The 23,503-nt window shown below is 41.6% G+C and overlaps 1 pseudogene across 1 annotated transcript in view; it reads left to right on the top strand.

Annotated features, from left to right (window-relative positions):
• LOC308417270 (ribosome-recycling factor, mitochondrial-like) overlaps nucleotides 1-4,761 on the top strand; it is a 41,883-nt pseudogene extending 37,122 nt beyond the window's left edge. Inside the window, exon 2 of the transcript in view lies at nucleotides 4,593-4,761. The product of the transcript in view is annotated as a ribosome-recycling factor, mitochondrial-like (transcript). The remainder of the gene's footprint in view (nucleotides 1-4,592) is intronic.
• The last annotated feature ends 18,742 nt before the right edge of the window (nucleotides 4,762-23,503 follow it).

Genomic DNA, 23,503 nt, shown 5'->3' with positions numbered 1-23,503 from the left:
CAGAAATATATCACATATAAATTCACTAAGGTACACATACATACAATAAAGATAAAAATCATGTTTCTTAAAAATTGAAAACGGACACTAAATGTCATCACCTTGTGCACACTAATGTATCTGCCAATGAATATTTGATGGCTGAAGCCTCCTTTCTAATACTTCAAAACACAGGCAAATATAGCACAATGCTAATGAGACTGAAATCTAGGTGACAGAGTGTAGTTTCTTTCTTTAATTTGAATCTTTTCTAAATAAAAGATGGGGGCAAAGGGAAGATCCCCCAGTAGCAGACAGTCACAATTTACAAATCGGCAGTAACCTTAAGCTCACCTTTCAGTGCCACGGTTGAAGGACCATGAGGGATAGATACGCATAGGCACCGAAGACAGAGACCTACAAACAACAGAATTGCAGCAGGGCTTTGAATGAATCTGAACTCATTTTCAAGGAGCACAGAAGATACATGGGAGTGTGCAGAACATTAATAAACACTAAGATCACAGTTCAGAAACACACTTGCAGTCATTAGCTGCCACCAACACTTCAGTTGTAGATGGAGAGTGGGGAGTCTTCATAAATGTATTAATTGTTGTCATTTCTTCCGGGCTCCGCCCCACAGTTACCTGGCAACAGTCAGGTGTGCCTGACTCACTATAAAAGGGACTGCTTGCCCCCTCCTCTCTCTCTTGCTCTTGCTCTTCCTCTCTCTGTCCCTTCTCTCCACTTTCCCCTCCCCCCTCTCTCCATGGGTTCATGCCGGTCCTCTCCTCCTCCCCCTTCTCTTCTTTTCCTCTCTCTGTCTCTCTCTGTCTCTGTGTCTCTCTGTGTCTCTCTCTGTCTCTGTCTCTCTCTGTCTCTCTCTCTGCCTTTCTCTGTCTCTACTACCCCCTCAATCTCCCTTTCCATGCCCTAAATAATAAACTCTATTCTAACTATACCGTCCTGTAGCTGGTCCCTTAGGGGGAAAGGATGCCTCAGCATAGATCCTAGGAGGCACCCCCCCCCCCCGCCCGCCCCGCACCATACCGCGCCTCCACCAAACATACCCCTGGCTTCTTTTTCTTTTTAATAAAATACATTAATTACATGGAAAACAGCTGTTTTGCTTTGTGTTTCAAGGTAATAAACTAAGACCACTGCCATCCAGAGAGGAAGGACTGTGCTACCTATGGGGCCCTCTGCAACAGAGCACCCCATAGGTTGGCTTCGGGAAGAGAAGCAGAGAAGCAGGGAAAGACGGAGAGAAGAGGACTTGAAAAAGACCAGGAAGAGAAATGTGGGATGAAGGAGGAGTGGGAGAAGAGGAAACCAAATTCCTTGGTGGAGAGAGTGAAAGAGGAGACATCCAAAGAAAGACTGAAATAGGAGAATGTAGTAAAACTCCACGGTGACAGGTGACTTAGGACCATGAGAGCAGAGGGGCTGTGCAGTCCATTAGAGGCTGCTTCTTGCTGCTGTGAAATCGCTGCCGCTATCCTTTTCCCAAATCTGCACAGAAGGCATTTGTGCTCATGAATGTTTTATGTGCAGAGGCTTTTAGTGGACAGCAAGCAGAGAGCTCAGCATGGCTTCTGGGTCAGAGCAGAAATCTTGAGAAGGGCTTCAGAGTCCCCACAGGACTCGGAATGGGGGTGTCCATGCCAGTCTTACGGGGCTCTCTTGGGACCCAGGAAGAACGAGAAGCGGGGGAGGAATTAGACATCACCTTATTCTAGGAAACGCTGATTTGTGGAGAGGAGAATTTCAAAAGCACTTTTTCTTATCCATCTTTAACCCAGAGGACCCTCGTTACCAAGCTTGGAATTTTCAGAAAAGCCGAGCGCAGCTTTTTCCATGGGGTCACATTGCCACCTGCTGGTGTTTATAAAACAATACTGCTGGTAAGAACCTTAAATTCTTTAGAAGACTGGTTTCCCGTTACTAACACATTCCTCCTTTCTAAAGAAACTCAGCTTTGCATATTTTATCATTCTCCCTGGGCCCCAAGAGAACCTTGTAAGACTGGCATGGACACCCCCATTCCGAGTCCTGTGGGGACTCTGAAGCCCTTCTCAAGATTTCTGCTCTGACCCAGAAGCCATGCTAACAGCAATCTTTTTTCTTTAATCATATTTTAACAAAAATGTAGTTTCACCACTTCTCCCCTTCCCTATAGTCCTTCCAACCTGTCCCACACCTCATTCCCTCTTAAATTGGTGGCTTTTTTTCTTTGATTATTATTGTTACATATATTATATATTCATTCACAAGCATGTGACTACATGCTGCTGAGTCGTTTTCTCTTGTTTATGCATATGTGACTTCAGGACTGAGCACTTCATATTGAAGAAACAATTAAGGGGCTCTAACCACTCTCGGCAGTCATTAGGTGACTACAGGTCTGTGTCTAGGAGTTGGACCCCATGGAGATTCCCCCCCACTTCTGTGCTAGCATGTCTAATGGTATTGTCATTCAGGTCCTGTTTAGGCAGCCATTTCTAGAAGACACAGTCCCACAGGAGAGTTCCTGGCACTTTGGATCTTCTTTGGATCTTACATTCTTTCTCCCCAAATTTCGCAATGTTCTTTTGGCCTTAGATTCAGGATCTGTAATGTAGATGTGTCTGTTGGAACTCAGCTCCCCAGAGTCCATTGATCTCTGCATTGTGCCCCATTGTAGTTTTCTGTATTGATCTCCATATAAGGAGAAGCAAATTTGATGAGAGGCTGACCTAATAAAGTGTCGATAGTAGGTTCTCTTTTAAGACCCGTGACCTCACTATCCTGGGTTAGTTAGCTTGGTTTCTAATACAATGAAATATTTCTCTCCCAGAAAGTACTATGCAAGCTCAAGAAGAGGAGAAGAAACTGATAATCCTATCCAGTTGTGATGCCTATGAACTACAATGACCAGCAAGGCAAGAAAGCCCTAAAGGTGCAATACTGGCTTGCATATGTTGGCTGTAACCAACAACTGCGCTTAAGGCTCATTACAGCAATCTTTTTTCCCCAAAAGTTTTGTTTCATTTGTTTTGTTTTTTGAGACAGGCTCTCTCTATGTAGACCTGGGTATCCTTGAACTCACTGTGTAAAACAGGTTGGCCTCAGACTCACAGGAATATAACTGCCTCTGTCTTCAAGACACATGTACCACCATACCTGGCTACTAACAGCAATATTAATATTAACATCTTGCCTATCAGTATTCAGATAAAACCATTTAAACAGAAAACCTTATTTCACAGGTGGGCTCTCATCCCTGGACACGTGGCTCCATGGGCCACTGTGGACCTTAATCCACCCTCTGTACAAGACTCCTTTTAATCTATATACTCCTGCTGTACTTACTTTATTACGATGCCACCCTCCCATAACTAGGCCATAAACTCCTTAATATTCTAAGATTGTACTTCTCTGAATATGCATCCGCAGCATCTCCAACAAAACATGCATATGGAAGTTGACTAATAAGTATCTAATAAATTTAAAAATGAGTAACATTGAATTAAATAGCTTAAATCAGCTATGCAAACTTTTAATATTAATTTTAGGTTAAATTTTTCTGTCTTTTGAAAAAAAATCATACGTTATAGTCTCATTAGTTCTCCCTTTCCCAACTCCTCCTAGATCCTTCTGACCTTCCCACCCACCCCTCCATACCTCTCTCTCTCTCTCTCTCTCTCTCTCTCTCTCTCTCTCTCTATCTATCTATCTATCTATCTATCTATCTCTATCTCTATCTCTCAAGCAAACAGGTAGGAAAACAAAAACAAACAAACAAGATAATAAAAATCACCTGTGTATGTAGTAGCTATTGCCAAGTAGTACATTTTACAAAATTACTATACATGAACTCAAAATAAAGAACAAATATGGACTCATCTCTGCTTTTTCCTATTAGCATGCAATTGTGTGTGCTGGTTCAAGTGTTTTGTGTGTGTGTGTGTGTGTGTGTGTGTGTGTGTGCACTCATGTGCACTTATAAAGGCCAGAACACAACCTTGGCTGTCACTCTTTAGGCTTGTCTTCTCAGTGGCCTGAAGCTTGCTAAGTAAGCATGATTATCTGGTCAGTGAGCCCTAGGAATGTATCTGTCTGTCTCTTCCACTTTTACCCTGAGGTTCTCAGGGTATGCTACCAATCCAGCTTTTTTTTCTAGGTGGATTCTGAAGTAGAAATTGGGTCCTAGTACTTACATAGCAAACACTTTACCAACTGAATCATCTCCAGCTGCTACTAGCATATCGCTTATAAACTCTTAATTATCACAAGATACTCTTAAACAAAACATTGATGTAGTCTGATGTCATATTTCAGAGGAAATAGAATCTAATTCATTTGATAATGCATTGGAATCATTAAGATTCAAATGAATACTAGAGGTGTGTTATTTGATTTATTCATGTTATTTACATGATACAGGATCACAAATAGAGTCAAAACTGTGATCTAGTGAAATCCCCATGTTGATCCTAATGAATATTAGGGTCCCCAGGCTTCTCTTAAATCTGATTTCCCACTATGGAAAAGGCATGTAACTTCAAACAAACCTCCTGCCTGCTTTAAACAGTTAGGGCTAACATGTTCTCTTCCGCAGTGTCTCTTGAAAGGTACTTCCAGGGAGCAGAATCATGCGCAGTGATCAAGGATGATGGACACAGAAACAGACTTATACCACAATCCCAGAAGCCAGCCTTTGTGAGGCAACATGTTGAGCAAGGCCATAGTAACAGGGCTCTGGATAAGGAGCAGACAACCTGCAACAGCTCGTGCAACTGAGCAAAAGCTGAAGTGGAGTCCTTCCTGGTTTTCCTGTCTGCCTCAGACTCTGCTTTCCTTCTGCCCGTTTTCCTAAGGTGAATCTCATCCATTCTTAGGTAGGTTCTGAGACCTTAATGCATAACCCATCTCCTGCACTCTTCCTCCTTTCTCCTCTATTGTCCTGACTCTACATAAATGTGGCACACCAATTTTGTTCTGTCTTAGGGGTAAAGTACTCAATGAGTCATATTTCTGAGGATCCCAGGGATAAGTCCTAATGTGTTCTTTCCTTTACCACCAACCTTCATTTAAAACCCTCAATCACACACACGCAAATGCACTCACACTCTCAAGTACACACATACTCATACACACACATGCACACACATTTACATACACTCTCACATACACAATACACTCACACATTTACCTGGTGCCACAATTCTTTTCTCCCTTTGTGGGATAATTCCGTCAACTTTTCACTCTTCTGGGTTCCTATCACTTCCCCCAAGTTAATAACCTCAATTTGCCACATTCAGCTAATTCTTGTTCAGTTGCTAGAGCTTGGGGAACAGTGGCTGCCTTGATTTACAGACATGTCAGGTCCAAAACTTCACATTCTTCTTGAATTACAGCTCTTCTCAATTCCTTCCCTGGAGTCACTTCAACCTTCCATTTAAAATAGAAGATAGATGTACAAACCAGCTTAACATTCGTCTCTTTCTCTCTTGACATGTTCTTCCCTAGAGAGTTCATTCATTATTTTTATCCTTCCCTCCTTGACTGATGTAGCAAAGACTGATTAGAGGCCACAGGTATGACAGGTACTTCCTTCGAGCTTGGGCTTCTGCAGTAGATGAGATTAACAACATCCCCATTATCAAAAGCTACTATTCTGGTATGTGTATCTGTTATAGGAAGGGTGCAGAATGACAGACTAAACCAATCAAAAGGAAAATAAGCAAAATGTTATCAAAATAAGCTTTACAACTAACTGATCCTTGTCATTAGGAAGTAATAGAAAGTGAGCTTCCCCACAGCTGGCATCTACCAGCCCCAGAGCATCTAGCTAGGGAGCCTGCCAATTGAATTTTCTGTGTGGAACAGGTTCCAAGACTCCAGGGAAGACCCCTAACCTGAGCTGGCCCTACCTCACCGCCAGACTGCACAGGGTTCTCAAAAGCCAGGGGCCTTGAAAGCAAGGAATCATAACTGGAAGGAGAAAAAAATTCTAGCAATCTAAATGCTGCAGGGAGAACAGCAACCAGCAAAAGACATCACCATGGCAACCAGAGGCGCCTTGGGACAATATGCAAAATTGAGAATCTTGCCATCCTCCAGCCATAAAGACATAGAAACGCCCTTATACCACAGTCCCAGATACTGTCTGAGGGACAGAAGCTACCTGAAAGTCTGAACAGGCACTGAACACTCATGACAAGGAGTGTTTACATTATCTTATAGGGCTAAATTTTAAACCTGATTAAATTAATTTTCTGGTATGCTTATGCTGTTACTGTTTTTTTTTTAATCTCCCATGTTTCCAATGCTCTAGCCATTTGAAAATTCTAAGTAGGTTATAGCAGCAGTAACAAATTTCCCTACATGTAAGAATTGTAAGACAAGAAGGCTTATGGTATGTGTCAGTCTCTAAACCTGACCTGTTTCTTTAGTTTCTTATCGACACTTCTAACAATCTGCTGGTTTAAAATGCATCTCTCCAACATACAGAGACTATTCTCTAAATTCTATGCCTCAATTAAAATGATCTTTAGCCTTACCTGATGGTATTCACCTGTAATCTCAACTCTTCAGGAGGCTGAGACAAAAGGATTGAGTTCAGGGCTACCCAGAGAAACATATTGATACCATATGGCAAAAAAAAAAAAAGATAACAAAATAAAATGCACCTATGATCCATTTAGTCAGGTTACAAACAATGTTAGAGGCTTCAAAATGTCACAAACCTAGCCTGACATTACACACAGATACATTCTCACCAAAACGTTGCAAACTCAGAGCCTTAACTAATTATGTCATAGTCACAGGCTTCTTAACATAAGGGTACCCTGTGGTGCCAAATACAAGGTTGATCGTTTTTTAATTTTGTATTGCTTATTTTGTTTATTTACATTTCAAATGTAATCCCTTTCCTGGTTCACTCTCTGAAAACCCCCATCCCACTCATTCTCCCCCACTGCCTCCACAAGGGAGCTCCCCCACCCACTCCTGCCTCACCACCCTAGCATTCCCCCTATGCTGGGGTATCAAGCTTTCACAAGACTAAGGGCCTCCCTGCCGTTTCATGCTAGACAAGCCCCTCCTCTGCTACATATGCAGGTGCAGTCATGGGTCCCTCCATGCTTACTCTTTGGTTGGCGTTTAGTCCCTGAGAGCTCTGGGGGGTCAGCTTGGTTGATATCGTTGTTCTTCCCATGGGGTTGCGAACCTCTCCAGCTCCTTCAGTCTTCCCCTAACTTCTCTATTGGGGTCCCCATGCTCAGTCTGAGGTGGGCTTCAAGCATCCCCATCTGTATCTGTAAGGCTCTGGCCAAGCCTAAGAGAATCTTTTATCACAGGTTCACATTCACCAGAGAGCATCCTCAAGGGAAAGGCACCAAGCCTTTACTTAGAATACTAACCAACTGACTTCATCCACTTCTGTCACTGGCCACCTTAGTGCCAGCATGATGAACAATTTGGCCATGATGACAATAATAAAGTCTATGCAAGGACCTCCCCTCGGAAAAGATGAACTAGCTCATAGTATGGCGGAGTAGCCACCCTATCAGTAACAGAATCCAAAATTCACCACCCCACATGCCACATTCCTTCAAAGAGAACATACAGTTAGTGGGAAATGTCTTTTACTGGACACTTCCACTCTGGAAGGGGCAGTGGTTTATCCTGACAAAAAAAAAAAAATCAGTACATATTATAATATGAATTTGCCTTTATAGTCTATAGACACTTAATCAGCACTACCATCTGGAAACTTACTAGTTCACTTTAATCACATCTCATATAACCTTGCCTCAGATCATGATAGTCTATTGATAGCAAGGGAAATGTGAATACTTGAAGATAGGCCCCACTGGTCCCATCTCACTCTGCCATTCAGAAGTTGTCAGCAAGACGGAGCAATGAGAGAGCATCCTGACAGCATGGTAAGGCACCTCCCAAGAGACGCCATATGAGAACACAGAGCCCTTATCCAACACAAAGTTATAACCTCAAGCAATAACCATAATATGGTAACTACTTCTGCAACAGAGAAAATACATGCAGCCAGGAAATGAAAAGGAGAAGCATGAGCAGCTCCGGAGCTGTCATTCTCAGAAACCTACTTCATTTCTGTTTCTTTCCCCATGAATGAATCCTGATCAATCCCACCAAAGAGCCCATTAAAATTTACCACTGTTGCTTGGTCATGTCAAGAACCAGAGCCAAAAAAAAAAAAAAAAAAAAAAAAAAAAAAAAAAAACCAGACAAGTGACTCAGTCACTATTTAGTCTAGATAATTAGCTTCATCGTTAAGCTCTGTCACACAGTGAGTGCAGAAATAATAAAACATTCTTATCAACCAGCTGATGAACATAGTGTTTGTCACAGGAGGCTGTGCAAAAAAGGTATGGTATCACATCCTTTTGCACAGTTTTTAAAAGATGTAATGCTGGTTGACCAGGAAGCCATTAAACAAATCTGGCCTCAAATTCACAGAGACCAACCTGATTCTTGCTCCCAAATGCTAGGATTGTTCCCAGCTTTCACCTGATTTTGACAACAAATGAAGAGAGTTAACAGGTAGAGTCTTTGGAAAACTAACAAGGACTCGATGATCCAACATGGGAATCACCTGGACCAGTAAAGATAAAGGCAAAGATAAATTTACAATCAGTAAACATAAATAACAAATACTATTCATGGCCCCAAGACTACCTGTACTGAAAAAGCTTGAAATAAGTCCTTCTTAACTTCCACCCGTATTTCCAGAAAGAGCCTGATAGGGCTTGAGTACGGTTTGAACACCCGAACTTCAGTGCTTCCTGTGTTAAAATCTAGTCTCCAGCTCTGTCATCAGAACTCAGGATCTGCCTGCAGAAGGCTGAACTCCCAGAACAGCCTAACAAGCACTTTTCTACCTGAGCCAAAGGTGAGCCTGACACACAAGCTCACCAGCACTCTGGGGAGGGAATGCCGGGAGTTCTTGGAGCACAGAGAAAACGGTGCTCTCTAGAAAAGGGTCCTTTCCATTCCAGATAGAGGGCCAGGTTTCCACCATCAAGACTCAGATTCTGCCCGCAGGAGGCTGAGCTCCCAGAGTGGCCTAACAAGCAACTCTTCCACCTGAGCCAAAGGTGAGCCTGACACACAAGCTCACTGGCTATCTGGGGAGGGAACTCCAAGAGTTCTCAGAGCGCAGGGAAAATGGTGCTCTCTGGAAAAGGATCCTTTCTGGCCCAGGAAGAGAACTGGATCTTCCTGTCTCTGCCATTAGGACTCAGGACCTGCAGGCAGAAGGCTGAGCATGCAGAACAGCATCACAAGAGCTCTCACACCTAAGTCCCCAGAGACGGAACTGAGTCACTGCCATCAGAACTCACTGCCTGCCCACAAAGAGCTGAACACCCAGGAGCAATCTCCCTCCTGAGCCCATGCGCCCTCAGACCCACAGGAGAGACATGTACCCGTCAGAGACAAAAAGAGCACCAATAATCACAGACAAGATGGCAAGAGGAAAGAGCAAGAACCCAAGCAATGAAAACCAAGACAACCTGGCAACATCAGAACCCAGTTCACCCACCAGAGCAAGTAGTGGATATCCCAACACACCAGAAAAATAAAATTTGGACTTAAAACCATACTTCATGATGATGATGGAGATTGTCAAGAAACACATGAATAGTTATTAAACAATTACAGAAGAACCAGCAGAAATCACTCAGAGAACTACAGGAAAACACAAACAGGTGAAGGAATTGAAAATGGAAATAGAATCAATGAAGAAATCACAAAAAGAGACAACCCTGTAGATAGAAAACCTAAGAAAGAGATCAGAAGTCATAGATGCAAGCTACACCAATAGACCACAAGAGATAGAAAAGAGGATATTAGGGGCAGAATACAGCATAGAAAACATCAACAAAACAGTCAGAGAAGATGTAAAAATCAAAAAGCTCCTAACTGAAAATGTCCAGGAGATCCAGGACACAATAAGATCAAACCTAAGGATAATAGGAATAAAAGGGGGCAAAGAATATCAACTAAGAGGCACGGTAAATATCTTCAACAAAATCGTAGAAGAAAACTTCCCTACCCTTAAGAATGAGATGACCATGAACATACAAGAAACCTACAGAACTCAAAATAGATTGGACCAGAAAAGAAGTTCTTTCCAACACATAATAGTCCAAAACACCAAATGTTCAAAATCGAAAAAGAATAATAAAAGCAGTAAGGGGAAAAAGACACATAATTTCAGAATTTTCAACTGAGGAATACCAAATGGCCAAGAAACACCTAAAGAAATACTCAGCATCCCTAGTCATCAGGAAAATGCAAATCAAAACAACCCTGAGATTACACCTCATACCAGTCAGAATGGCTAAGATCAAAAACTCAGGTGACAGCAGATGCTGGCAAGGATGTGGAGAAAGAGGAACACTTCTCCACTGTTAGTGGGATTGTAAACTGGTGCAACCACTCTAGAAATCAGTCTGGAGGTTCCTCAGAAAATTAGACATAGTACTACCTGAAGACCCAGCTATTCACTTCTGGGCATATACCCAAGGACACATGCTCCACCTTGTTCATAGCAGCCTTATTTATAATAGCCAGATGTCCTTCAACAGAGGAATGGATACGGAAATTGTGGTACATTTACACAATAGAGTACTACTCAGCTATTAGAAACAATGACTTATGAAATTCCTATGCAAATGGATGGAACTAGAGAATATCATCCTGAGTGAAGTAACCCAGACACAAAAGAACACACATGATATGCAGTCACTAATAATTGGATACTAGCCCCAAAAAGCTCTGAATACCCAAGAAACAATTCACAGACCTTATGAAGCTCAAAAAGCAGGATGGCAAAAATGTGGAAGTCTCAGTCCTTATTAGAAGGGAGAACAAAACACTCATCTGAGAGGAGGTACAGGATCAAGAAGAGCAGGGATTGAAGAGGGGATCACTCAGGAGCTGCCTCCCTTGGGGATACACCCCATGTGCAGCCACTAGTCCAAGCACTATACCTGATGCTGGGAGGTACTTGGTGGCAGGAACTAGATATGGTTGCCTCCTCAGGCATCTTCCAGAGTCATGCAGCTGAGCATGCTTGCAGCTAACCATCAGACTGAGCGTTGGGACCCAGGTGAGGATGCTGGGGTGGGAGGAATGAAGGAGCTAAAGGGGGTTGTGGCCTCATGGCAAGAACAACATTGTCGACCAGCCAAATCCTCCACAGCTGCCATGGACTAGATTACCAACCATTGAGCAGGCATTGAGAGGCCCATGGCTCCAGTTGCATGTAACAGAGGATAGCAGTGTCTGGCACCAATGAGAGAAGAGACCTTCAGTCCAGTGGGGGCACGTTTTCCCAATGTAGGGTAAGCCAAAGCACTGAGGTGGAGAGGGTGATTGGGAGCTAGTGCACCTCTGTGAAGACAAATAGTGGAGGAGGGGGGATGGGAGCAGGGTTGGCAAAGGGTTTGATAACATTTCAACTGTAAATACAGAGAGTAATAAAAAAAATTTTAATCTAGTCTCCATCATAAGATATTAAGGCTTTAGAAACTGGGCTGAAAAGATGGCCACTCAGTAGAGTGCTTGCATATAAACAAGAGGACCTGAGATTGATCCCTAGACCCCACATAAATAAAAATGCCAAGCATGGTGACATGTAGTTTTAATCCCAGATCAGGGTAGGCAGAGGCAGAAAGATACCTAGAACTCACTGGCTATCCACTTATGCAAAATACATACATACATACATACACACATACACACACAAACACACACACACACACAGGCACATGTATACGCACAGGCATCCACACACACACACATGTGACCACAAATGTTCACTTAAACACATGCTAAATCTTTGTAGAAAGAAGGTGAGAGACATGTGTACCTTGTCCTACTTCATGATCCTTTGATACCCCAGGATTCTGTCAGTGAGATGTAACCCTCTTGACCTTAAACTTCCAGAACCATGAACCAAAATGAACCTCTTTTCTTTAAAAATTACCATGCCTCCAGTATTTCATTGTAACCATGGAAAACAAAAAGAGATCAAGCAAGAGTCTAGGGGATCCGTTCCCAGACGGAATGACTATATTCTGTGAAGCAGGTATAGAGTGTTAAGAGGGTACTATCTAATTGAGAACAGACAGAGTTCAGGGGTATGTGCATCCTAAGCAAGCACTCTACACTGAGATATTCCCAGCTTCAATAGTATGGTTTTTGGTTTAAAGTTAAAAGCTTCTCAATCATTTTATAATGATAATAGTAAATTATACACTTCATTAAGCTGCCAATCATTTTTACATTCCCAGGTCATCATACATTTGATAGCATCTAGAAAAAAAAGGGGGGGTACTGTCTAAAAGAATCCTCCTTGGTGACGGGAATTCTATGTGTAAAAGCTTACAACTTATACTGCCCTAGGTGTCTTCCATTAAAGAAGGAATTTCCATACCAAAATTTAAGTCCCCATGGGATGCTCATCCACAGTTCCCCATGGCCTACATCTGATTCAAAGTATGACTTTGCCAGTCCTGCCTTGCTATGCTCCTTTGGGGTATTTTTCTCTGAAAAGTGAGCCCCAATAAATCCCCCGCATGCATGCTCTTGCTGCCCCTTTGGCATGCCCCATTCATCTTTGAGCATGTGCTTTCTGTCACATGAACGCAATGAGAGTCATCTTCTTTTTTTTTTTTTTTTTTTTTTGCCCTGGAACAGGCCATTTCTAAAGCAGTGTTCCTGAGATAAAAGAAAAATACTGGAGAGAAATTGTTGAATATATGTGAAAGTCATTCAGGTTTTTTTTTTCTTCGCTTGAAAGTTCAAATTGACCCAACAAAGAGGAGAGAGAACCTGTAGAGACCATATCCAGAGGTTAGGCAGGGCCCCCAGTGGAGGGAGGGGACCACCCACCCATCTCAAAAATATTAACCTAGAATTGTTCCTGTCTAAAAGAAATGCAGGCACAAAGCATGGAGGAGAAGCTGAAGGAAAGGCCATCCAGAGACTGCCCCATTTAGGGATCTATCCCTTCTGCAGACACTGATGCCAAAAGGTGCTTGCTGACAGGAGCCTGGTAGAGCTGTCTCCTGAGAGGCTCTGCCAGAGCCTGACCAGTACAGATGCAGATGCTCAAAGTCAACCCTTGGACTGAGAATGGGGACCCCAATGGAGGAGTTAGAGAAAAGACTGAAGGAGTTAAAGGGGTTTGCAACCTCATAGGAAGAACAACAATATCAACCAACCAGAACCCCCCCAGAGTTCCCAGGAACTAAACCACCAACCAAAGAGTACACATGGAGAGACCCATGGCTTCAGCTGCATAAGAAGCAGAGGATGTCACTGTCTGGCATCAGAGGGAGGGAAGGCCCTTGGTCCTGTGGAGGCTTGATGCCCAGCATAGGGGAATGCCAGGACTGTGAGGCAGAAGTTGGTGGATGAGTGGGGGAGCTCCCTCATAGAAGCAGGTGGGAGGAGGGAATAAGAGGTTTGCAGAGGAGAAACTGGGAAGGGGTATAATATTTGAAATGTAAATAAATAAAATAGTCAATTTTTAAAGAGAATGTTAAAACTGGGGAGAACAGGAAAAACTTACAACTATTTCCTCTTTTTATCTTCATATTCTCTACACTACTTAACCCCATTTGATGGGTAGCATATTTTATCAAAACTTCTATGATTCTGAATTACATGTGCAAATAACATTGTCTCTGACAGGTGACTGGTGACTTAACCTCGTCATGGTTTTCGATGGTATAATTTTCTGGCCCATGGTTCCATTATACCATCTCCATTGAACCAGTACACTAGTCTCCAGAGCTGCACACAGCAAGTTCAATGTCGGTCTAATTCTTTCACCTTTCACAACTGTTGGAACTAAGAGAAGGAGGCACCTGGCTGGAAGCCACCCAGGCACTTGGGTTTCACCTCCAAATGTGTGCTTGTCCCTGGCCTGCTTCCTCTCTGGCTCCCTCTGCCTCCTGTCTGCTATGAGCTGTTTCACTCACCGCGTCCTGCCAACCATGATGCTCTGCTTCACCCACCATGAGCACAGAAGCAACAGAGCCTGAGACCATGAGCCAAATAAATTCTTCCTCACTTAAGTGGTTTTCTTGGGCATTTTGTTACCAAGACAAAAGTTGCTAACAGAGAGTGACTGATTGTAATGACATGGACCCCTAAAGTATTGTCATTGACCCGGGAGTTTGAGATGAATATACCTCCTAAATGCTTTTGTCCACTAAGCAGAAAAAGCTGAGTACCTTCGGGCTACAGATCTGTCTTTCAGTGAAAACTTTCTAGTTTTAATGTATGTGTGTGTGTGTGCATGTGTGGGCGTGTACACATACACACAAAAGGTGTGTGGGCATGTACACATACACACAAAAGGTGTGTGTGTGTGTGTGTGTGTGTGTGTGTGTGTGTATACAGATATGTGTGCACAAGTGTGCATAAGAATGTGGATCTTCAGAAACTGTCTTCCTTTTTCCAGAGATAGAGTCTCTCAGTGGGACCTGGAGCTTGCCAAGCAAGCCAGTCTGCTGGCCAGAGAGTGCCAGAGCTCGGCCTGCCTCCAGCTCCCCAGAGTTGAACTTACAAGTGCCCATTGCCGTGTCATACACGGGTTCTGGGGCTCAAACTAGGTGTTGATGTTTGTAAGGCAAGCACTTCACTGACTGAGCTATACCTCACAGCCCTCTCTAACGTCCTAGCACTACAACCTCTTGGACCCATCAAGTCTCAATCATCCCTCATGACTTATTTACTTGTTTCAATTTAGTTTGTGCTTATTTTCTTAGCAGAGTTCGCCAAAGCATCATTTCAGATCACAAGGCTTATTCACAAAAGCATCATTTGCCCCCACACAGCAAATTTCTTACTCCTGAACTGCTGTGAAACGTTTTTTGCTAACTATTGGATTTTGCCCTCAATCTCTAAATAGCACTCAAAACATTCTTTATATTCAAAACAGCTTTATATTCTTACTTAGTTACACTCATTCTTTATGAGTGGAGATTATTTATTTCATTGTCTTTAGCCACTCGTGCACACACTTGTTGCCCAGTGTCACTTTCTCTGGTTACGATAAATCAATAGTCATTATTTTTATCAGCTCCTGTTATTTATGGTGACTATGAAAATTATTGAATGTGTGCTTATTGTGGCTACGTTCTCCAATCTTGAGAAATGCCTTTTCTTATTTTTCTATGTATTTAAAATTAATGTATTCCTCAAATACCCCAAAGTGTATGTAAATCTATCCTTAGTACTTTCAGCCCCAGTAGGTGTTCCTCCTGCTTCATCTTCCCAGTGGCTGTCCGTGAGCCTGCCTGAATGTTCCTGTGTGGGCTGGCTGCCTTCCAAGTCTACAGCCCCTCTTCTCAGTTTTCTTTCTGTTGTTTCCTTTTCCCTAGTTCGTTTGCTGCTTCCTTGGTGCATGCCATTATTTTGAGGATATGTAAGCTCTGGTAGCTTCCCAAGGATATGAAAAATGAATCCTTTATTAAATAACTGTTGTAAGTTGTTTCTCTCTGAACAGTATTCTTAGATTTTAGGCATTTCTTTCTTCTGATTTCTCATACCCATGAATACGGATATTTTTCCAGACTGCATGTTTTGTAAGTTTATCTATGGTAATGTGTTGATCTAGGTATAGACTCTTAAGTTCAAAGAAACAAAGTAGACACAGTCCTGATGAGACTGTGCTGCGAGTAGCCGGGAAGCAGAGAGGTCTGTGCCGAGCGCTCGGAAAGTGCGCCCCCCCCAATGGTTCAGGGGAGCAGGAACCCTGCCATAGGGTCTCAATTTCCACCCGGCAGACCCTTGTGTGCAGAACAGGCGCTCAGGCCATCTGCCACCAGGAACAGCGGAGATCCAGGGACACAGGCCAGGTACACGGCAAAGACAAGAACCAATCACTGACAACAAGACCACTTATAATCAAAGACAACAAGATGGCAAGAGGAAAGCAAAAGAACTTACCCCAGGGAAACCTAGACAACCTGGCAACACCAGAACCCAGCTCTCCCATCACAGCAAACAGCAGAATGCCAAACACTCCAGAAAAAAAAAAAAAAAAAAAACTGAGACCTGAAATCATACCTCAAGATGATGATAGAGATCCTTAACCAAGATCAGGAAGAAAAGCATAAAGAATTAGAAGCTTTTAAAGAGGAAACATGAAAAACACCCAAAAAAATCAAAGAACTAGAAGAAAATAGAACCAAAGAGATGAAGGAATGGAAGAAGGAATTTAAAATGGAAATGGAAACAATAAAGAAAACACTAAAAGAGACAACCCTAGAGGTAGAAAACCTAAAAAAGAAATCAGGACTCACAGATGCAAGCATCTCCAACAGACTACAAGAGATAGAAGAGAGAATCTCAGGGGCCAAAGACAACATTGGAAACATAGATAAAACAGTCAGAGAAGATGCAAAAGCCAAAAAGCTCCTAACCCAAAATGTCCAGGAGGTCCAGGACACAAAGAGAAGACCAAACCTAAGGATAATAGGAATAGAAGAGGGCAAAGAATATCAACTAAGAGGCGCAGTAAATATCTTCAACAAAAACGGAGAAGAAAATTTCCCACCCTTAACAATGAGATGACCATTAGTATAAAAGAAGCCTACAGAACTCCAAATAGAGTGAACCAGAAAGAAATTCCTCCCGATGCATAACAGTCAAAACTCCAAGTGCCCAAAGCAAAGAAAGAATACTAAAAGCAGTAAGGGAAAAAGGTCATGTAGCATATAAAGGCAGACCAATCAGAATCACACCTGACATCTCAACAGAGACTATGAAAGCTAGAAGAGCCTGGACAGACATCATGCAGACTCTAAGTGAACACAAGTGTCACCCCAAGATGCTATACCCAGCAAAACTATCAATCACCATAGATGGAGAGATGAAGATATTTCAAGACAAATCTAAATTTACACAATATCTGACCACAAACTCAGCACTCCAACGAATTATAGGTGAAAAACCCAATACAAGGAGAGAAACTACATCCTAGTAAAAAAAAGAAAATACCTAAGCAAGAAAATCAAAAAAGAAAGACACGCATGCACAAATCCACCTCTAAAAGCAAAACTAGCAGTAAACAGCAACCACTATTCCTTAATATCTGTTAAGATAAATGGACTCAATTCCCCAATAAAAAGATATAGGCTATCAGACTGGATACATAAACAGAATCCAGCATTTTGCTGCATACAGGAAACTCATCTCAGAGACAAAGACAGATACTATCTCAGAGTAAAAGGTTGGGGGAAAAAAACCTTCCAAGCAAACATCTCCAAGAAGCAAGCTCGAGTGGCCATTCTAATATCGAATAAAATACATTTTCAACCAAAAGTTGTCAAAAAAGATAAGGAAGGACACTTTTTACTCATTACAGGGAAAATTTGTCAGGAGGAACTCTCAATCCTTAACATATATGCTCCAAATACAAGAGCACCCATATTCATAAAAGAAACCCTACTAAAGCTCAAAAAATACATTGCACCTCACACGATAATAGTGGAAGACCTCAACACCCCACTCTCATCAATGGACAGATCATGGAAACAGAAAATGAACAAGGACACAGTGAAACTAGCAGAGGTTATGAACCAATTAAAATTAATAGACATCTACAGAACATATCATCCTAAAACAAAAAAAATACACCTTCTTCTCAGCACCTCACGGCACTTTCTCAAAAACTGATGTTATAATCGGTCACAAAACAAGCCTCAATAGATGTAAGAAGATTGAAATACTCCCATTCATCCTATCAGATCACCATGGTCTAAGGCTGGTCTTTAATAACAACAAAGACAACAAAAGGCCCATATACACATGGAAACTAAACAATGCTCTTTTAAACGATAGCATGGTCAAAGAAGAAATAAAGAAAGAAATTAAGGATTTTCTAGAATTTAAGGAAAATGAAAACACAGCACACCCAAACCTATGGGATGCAATGAAAGCAGTACTGAGAGGAAAACTCATAGCTCTGAGTGCTTCCAAAGAGAAACTGGGGAGGGCATACACTAGCAACTTGATAGCACAAAAGGAAGCAGATACACACAAGAGGAGTAGATTGCAAAAAAATAATAAAACTTAGGGCAGAAATAGACCAAATAGAAACAAAAAGAACCATTCAGAGAATCAACAAAACCAAGAGCTGGTTCTTTGAGAAAATTAACAAGATTGATAAACCCTTAGCCAGACTAACTAGAGGGCAAAAATAGAGTATCCAAATTGACAAAATCAGAAAGGAAAGTGGAGAAATAACAACTGAAACTGAGGAAATTCAAGAAATCATCAGATCCTACTACAAAAGCCTATAGTCAACAAAGCTGGAAAATCTGGAGGAAATGGACGAATTCCTAGACAGATACTAGATACTAAAGTTAAACCAGGACCAGGTAAACCATCTAAATAATCCCATAACACCTAAAGAAATAGAAGCAGTCATCAAAAGCCTCCCAACCAAAAAAAGCCCAGGTCCAGATGGGTTCAATGAAGAATTTTATCAGACATTTATTGACAACCTAATACCAATACTCTCCAAACTATTCCACAAAATAGAGTCAGATCGAACACTACCTAACTAATTTTTGAGACCACAATAACCCTCGTTCCTAAACCACACAAGACCCTACAAGGAAAGAGAACTTAAGACCAATCTCACTTATGAACATTGATGTAAAAATACTCAACAAAATCCTTGCAAACTGAATCCAAAAACACATCAACACGATCATTCACCATGATCAAGTAGGCTTCATCCCTGGGATGCAGGGATGGTTTAACACACAAAAATCCATCAACGTAATCCACCATATAAACAAATTCAAAGGAAAAAAAACACATGGTCTTCTCACTAGATGCTAAGAAAACATTTGACAAAATTCAACACCCCTTCATGTTAAAAGTCTTGGAAAGAACAGGAATCCAAGGCCCACACCTAAACATAATAAAAGCAATATACAGCAAACCAATAGCCAACATCAAACTTAACGGTGAGAAACTTAAAGCAATCCCACTAAAATTAGGGACTAGACAAGGCTGCCCACTTTCCCCCTACGTATTCAAGGTAGTACTGGAAGTCCTGGCCAGAGCAATTAAACAGCAAAAGGAAATCAAAGGGATACAAATTGGAAAAGAAGAAGTAGAAACATCACTGTTTGCAGATGACACAATAGTGTATGTAAGTCACACCAAAAATTCCATGAGAGAACTTCTACAGCTGGTAAACAAGTTCAGCAAAGTCGCTCAATATAAAATTCACTCAAACATATCAGTAGCCTTCCTCTACTCAAAGGACACACATGCGAAGAAAGAAATTAGGGAAAAGATATCCTTCACAATAGTCACAAACAATATGAAATACCTTGGTGTGACTCTAACTAAGCAAGTGAAGGACCTGTATGACAAGAACTTCAAATCTCTGAAGAAGGAAATTGAGGAAGATCTCAGAAAATGGAAAGATCTCCCACACTCATGGATTGGAAGGATCAACATTATAAAAATGGCCATCTTACCAAAAGCAATCTACCGATTCAATGCAATCCCCATCAAAATTCCAACCCAATTATTCATAGAGTTGGAAAGAGCAATGTGCAATTTCATCTGGAATAACAAAAGACCTAGAATAGCGAAATCCATCCTCAACAACAAGAAAACATCTGCGGGAATCACTATCCCTGATCTCAAGCTATATTACAAGGCAATTGTGCTAAGAACTGCATGGTACTGTTACAGAGATAGGGACATGGATCAATGGAATAGAATAGAAGATCCATAAATGGCCCCTTACATATATGGTCACTTGATTTTTGACAAAGGAGCTATAAACATTCAACAGAAAAAGGACAGCCTCTTCAACAAATGATGTTGGTCCAACTGGCACTCAGCATGCAGAAGAGTAAAAATAGACCCTTTCTTATCTCCTTGTACAAAGCTCAAGTGCAAATGGATCAATGATCTCCCCATTAAACCAGGTACACTGAAACTATTAGAAGAGAAAATAGCGAAAAGCTTAGAATACATAGGCACAGGAGAAAATTTCCTGAACAAAACACCAATGGCTCAAGCTCTAAGGTCAAATATCAACAAATGGGACTTAATGAGATTGCAAAGTTTCTGTAAGTCTAAGGACACTGTCAAAAAAAAAACAAAACGGCAGCCATCAGATTGGGAAAAGATCTTTACCAACCCCACATCAGATAGAGGCCTAATATCCAAGGTATACAAAGAATTCAAAAAGCGAGATACCAGAGAATCAAACAACCCTATAAACAAAAATTTCTCAATTGAGGAATATTGAGCGGCTGAGAAGCATCTAAGGAAGGGCTCGACATCATTAGCCATCAGGGAAATGCAAATCAAAACAACCCTGAGACTCCACCTCACACCAACCAGAATGGCTAATATCAAAATGTCAGATGACAGCAGATGCTGGCAAGGATGAGGAGAAAGAGGAACACTTCTCCACTGTTGGTGGGCTTGTCAACTGGTACAACCACTCTGGAAATCAGTTTGGCGATTCCTCAGAAAGTTGGACATAGTACTACCTGAAGACCCAGTTATTCCCCTTCTGGGCGTATACCCCAGAGAAGCCTCAACATACAACAAAGACGCACACACCACAATGTTCATAGAAGTCCTATATATAATAGCCAGAAGCTGGAAAGAACCCAGATGTCCTTCAGTAGATGAATAGATACAAAGATTGTGGAATATTTACACAATGGAGTACCACTCAGCTATCAAAACAATGACTTTATGAAATTCTTAAGAAAATGGATGCATCTAGAGAATATCATCCTGAGTGAGGTAACCCAGTCACAAAAGAACAGACATAATATGCAGTCACTGATAATTGGATACTAACCCCAGAAAGCTCTGAACACCCCAGAAACAACTCACAGACTATATGAAGTTCAAAAAAAAAAAAAAAAGAAAATGAAAAACCATTATGCTTAATCTTTACGCACCAAGAAAACTTTGACTATTTCCAGGTTGCATCTTGTTTTACAGGTACTTTATACTCATTGTAACTAGTAAGATTTTAATGCATACTATCAAACCTTTAAAAAAATCAAGTACTGACAAAAATGTATTTGCATACTTTTATGCATAAATGCTTAAAATCTATACATGTATCTTTGTTTTTTAAAATAAAGTTGTAAAAAAAAGATAAAATGTAAAGTCTTTCACAAAGCAAATCATAATATATATCTCAAATATGTACTATGATACATTTAATATATTTAAATAAACATTTAACAGGCAATAATCACTGACTATTATTTAATTTAATGAATAAACAGTTGGTAAATGACTTAAAAGGTGTTATTGTTGTTGTTTGTAGTTGTTTTAGTTTGGGGGTTGTTTTTATTTGTTTGTTTGCTTGCTTCTTTTTTAACTCATATTGACTTTTTTGCTGGAGTTAAGCCACCTGATGCTGCATTGGCTGGAGGCACAGTCATCTCTCCTCCTCTCATGCCCTCGGGTGGCTCACCCACACAACACCTCCAGCTCTAGCTCTATTGTGCTGCCCAATCAAGGTACAGGGCCCACTTGCCAGAGTGCTACAGCCTGTGAGAGGGTAGAGCTTGGTCTCCTCTTCTTATGACCCCTGGGACCAGTTCTCCCAATTGCAAGGGCAGTAGAGAAGGTATTACCCCCACATTCATACCACCTCTTGGAAGACAAGTGGTGGGGCCTTGTCCTCTCCGTCTGAGCTACCTGCCTAAATGATACCCACAGTAGTCTGGGCTCTCCTATGCCAATTAACAATTAAGAAAATTCACCCAGAGACATGTCCACAGGCGGCTTTGATAGAGGCAATTATTCAATTGAGGTTCCTTCTGCCCAGGCTTGTCAAGTTGACAACCAAGATTAGCCATCATACATGCTATTTCCTAAACATATATTTTAAGATTATTCTTATTCTTTTTTAGAATGTATGTATGTGTGTGTGTGTGTGTGTGTGTGTGTGTGTGTGTTCATGAGTGCAGGTGACTACACAAGTCAGAGGTGTTGGAGTTCGCTGGAGCTATGGGCACCTCATGGTTATGAGCCACCTGACCTGGGTTCTGGGGACCAAGCTAGGGTCCTTTGAAAGAGCAGTGCATGCTCTTAACATCTGAGCCACCTATTCAGCCCCTCCCTAAACATCCTCTCATGTCTGGGTGAGGTCTTAACTAAGGACTTACAATCTCAGCATCCTGTTATGCGATAATTTCCTGACAAGACCATAGTTTAGATCATCCACAGCCTTGTCTTAATTTTAGAATTGTCTTGCCATCTGGAGGAACTGGAAAATAGAAAGTTTTATTTTCAAATTGCACCAAGTCTTAGCTCCTTTATATTTAACAATTCCTTTTTAACTCATCCCTCTCTCCCTCAGCTCATCTCTCTCCTCTATTTTTCTGTAAGCAGCAAGAAGTCAGACCCCTTACACTCTCTTCCTGGAGTTGCAGGTGGTTATGAGCAATGGTGGGAATGTCACTGAGCTTTCTGCTTTGGCAGAGTCACCTGCTTCTCTTCAGATCCCTCATACACTTCTCCACTTCATTCCAGTCCTCTTCGAAAGCACCCCCCCCCCAGGACTCTCTAATTCCCAGTCGCCCTAAAGCACCTCACTTCTATCCACTCTCTTGTGCTGTCGAGCCTAGCATCAACTTGCCCTGAGTTTAGGCATTCCAACACAGAGCATTCCAATTTCAGATAGTGACATCTATTTCAGTTTCTGTGGCTATGTGAAATTTTTCTTCCAAAATTTAATAGTTGCAGTAATTACTTCTCACATCCTTGTGGTCAAAATACCTGACAAAAAAAAAAAAACAACTTAGGAGAGTAGAGGTGGTGCAGGAGAGATGGCTCAGCACCTATGCAATGGCTCATAAACACCAGTAACTCCAGTTCCAGGAGATCCAATGCCCTCTTTTAGTTTCTGTAGACACCAGGCATTCACATGGCACACAAACAAACATGCAGGGCCTCACAAAAATAAAAAATAAATCACTTTTAAGAGCTGAGAGAAAAGGTTTATTTGTCTAATGATTTCATAAGATCCAATGTGGTAAAGGAAAGACAGCAGAGCAGCCATGGCCGTGGGTGGTGGGTGTCAGGAAGCATGTAGAAGAGGCTTATCCACATTACAGCATGCAGGAAGAAGAGGAAGCAAGCTAGAACCGCCAAGGACACACGTGACCTGTTGCCACCTTCTAAGCCTCATCTACCAAACATCTAATAACTTTTCTAAATAGCAAGTGTTTGGACCCATGTGCCTGAGAAAGACATTTCATATTCAAATCACAACTATATCTCAAAGAAATCCTATTTATTTTGGTTGAGGATCTAAAATTTCCGTACTCTTGTAGTCCAAAAGTCCACTTCAGGACCAGAGTTGTGAGTGCAGCAGCCCTAGATCCCACAACAGGCCTACAGTTTGGATCATAGGGGTCCCAGAGTTAATAGAACACTTGAAGTATTGACTCGAATGGCC

The sequence above is a fragment of the Micromys minutus genome, assembly GCF_963924665.1.
Source record: "Micromys minutus genome assembly, chromosome: 1".
In the NCBI taxonomy this organism is placed as follows: Eukaryota; Metazoa; Chordata; class Mammalia; order Rodentia; family Muridae; genus Micromys; species Micromys minutus.
This window is presented reverse-complemented; position numbering and strand designations above follow the sequence as displayed.